The sequence below is a fragment of the Propithecus coquereli genome, unplaced genomic scaffold (assembly GCF_000956105.1).
Source record: "Propithecus coquereli isolate 6110/MARCELLA unplaced genomic scaffold, Pcoq_1.0 Scaffold38, whole genome shotgun sequence".
Taxonomy (NCBI): domain Eukaryota; kingdom Metazoa; phylum Chordata; class Mammalia; order Primates; family Indriidae; genus Propithecus; species Propithecus coquereli.
The window spans coordinates 2,229,752-2,232,024 of NW_012149507.1; positions in this window are offsets into that span (position 1 = coordinate 2,229,752).

Below are 2,273 nucleotides of genomic sequence, written 5' to 3' on the forward strand. Positions count from 1 at the left end.
TGGAATTCTTCTTCTGTCATTTTAGTATTCTGGGCCTGGTTAGTGTTCATTGCTAGAGAGTAGGTGTTCCTCTTTGGGGGTGTGCTTTTCATTTGATTTTTCATACTTCCAGAAATCTTTCACTGGGTCCTTCCCATCTGGATCCGCTGTTACTTTTGTTTTGTTTTGCCGCTAGAGGGAGCTGCTAGTATGTTGTCCACGGCTCTCTCGATGGGGGGGGGGTTACTTGGGGAGCTTGTTTTGGTCCCTTGCTGGGCTTTCTCTGTTGGTAGCTGACCGGAGGCGGAAATACAATGGTACCGGGTGACCTGAACCTGTCTGGCGAGGAAAGTCACTGGGCTGTCAGCTATTGGTCAGTGCCAAATCCCCAGGGACTGGCGCTTGTCGCAGAGGGGGAGTGGCTCTTTATGTTTCTCTGCTGCAGACTCGGAGGCCACACAGAAGGCGCTGGCCAGGGGGAAGGGGCGCTCCACCAGACTGCCCAACTCCCCAGCGCTTTCAGCCTCCGCAGGCGTCCTCCCCCCACAGGCAAGGAGGTACTCAGAATTCAGAGGAGGCACTCAGCATTCACCGCTCAAAGAAACGGCCCGGCCAAGTGACCCCAGGTCCCGGCAGGGCAGAGCTCGCTGCGAGAGTTCCCAGGCTAGGGGAAGGGAGCCGTTCCGAACCCGCGACCTGCCGTGGGCCCCGAGCTGGCGCTCGCTGGCCCCCAGTGCACTGGCTCCAGAGGGAGCCGCTCAGGGGCTGGGAGGTACCGGATCAGGGAATCCAGAGGGAGCCGCTCAGGGGCTGGGAGGTACCGGATCAGGGAGTCAGCCGAGTCACCAGGGTGCTCCGCCGTCTCCTTTGTGTCTCCCTCCCCCAATCTCACGCCAGTCCCGCAATAGCTCTCGCTTCTACTGGTCCACCCTGAGCAGTCCCAGTCGCCAGCGGCAGTTTCTAGGTTAGCGTCCTCTACTCAGTAATCACCTGCTCGTTCCGGACCCGCTGGGTGCCAGAGACCAGCTTCCTGAGTCCTAACTGCCTCGGCGGTAGCCCAGCCCAGCTCCTCCCCTGTCCGCTGCAGTCCTGACACGGAGCTCCGGGAAGTTCAAGATGCTTCCCGCTCGTGTCTCCTCTCGGCTGAGACCCACGTTTCCAGACCCAGTTCTACATCCACTTCACACAAGCGCCTGCCTCTCGGTGGGCTTGTAAGTCAGTGGGGGAGCTAGACTGTCTCGTGAGGGACTTGTCCCGGTGCACTTACTGGCCAGGGTGGCGCCGCCGTCTCGCGCTCCACTCTCTATTGTCTGTCGGCGCTTTCCAGGTTTTGCATTCCTATCTCCCGTTCACCTTATTCTTTTCCCTGATTTGCGTGTCCCCCGCTGAATCTCCACCGATTCACCTCGCTGTTTTCGCAGGAGAGTGACCCGATCGTGTGTAGCCGACCGAGATCTACCTCTCCCTCTCTGGAAGCAGGGATTCGGGAGGCTACCCTAACTCCGCCATTTTTTCTCCCCCAAGTCTGGAATTTTTAAAGATCCTCCTCCACCCAAAACTTGCTGTTTAAAACATGGAAGGTTTGTGTAGGTTAGTCCTTCTAAAACCCATTGGAGAAAGAAACTAGCAGATGAGAGGTTGTTTGGGTGTCATTGAACATGGGAGCAGTAAAGCCTAGTGGGTGCTTGTTGAGTATTTCTGGAGTGCCTGTTTATGGGAAGGGCCCTCCATAGGAGGCTGGGGTAACCCTGACGCGCCTCCAGTTTTTGAGCTCATTTGTTCACACTCACATACCCAGACATTGTTTGAAATTCGGTCCAGGGAGCTGAGTCCACGGGGACTTAGTTCAATCACCTGCTGAAAATGAATTAATCCTCTTCTTATGTTGAGCTAGGAAATGTATTTTAAAAAGCCCCAAGTTTATATTGGTGTTGACATTTTCAATTCAAATTTGATAGTCAGTAGTTTTCTTATTTGCCTAGCTTTGCAACTGTCTTACTTCATTCAGGCTATTATAGTAAAATACCTTAGACTGGATATTTTATAAAGAATAGACATTTATTTCTTACAGTTCTGGAGGCTGGGAAGTCCAAGATCAAGGTGCTGGCAGATTCAGTGTCTGGTGAGGTTTGGTCTCCGCTTCCAAGATGGAACCTTGTTGCTGTGTCCTCCCTGGAGGGGACAAACACTATGTCCTCACATGGTGGAAGGGCAGAATCCAAAAAGGGCCCAGCTAGCTCCCTCCAGCCCTTTTATAAGGAGACTAATCCATTAATGAGGGCGGAGCCCTTATG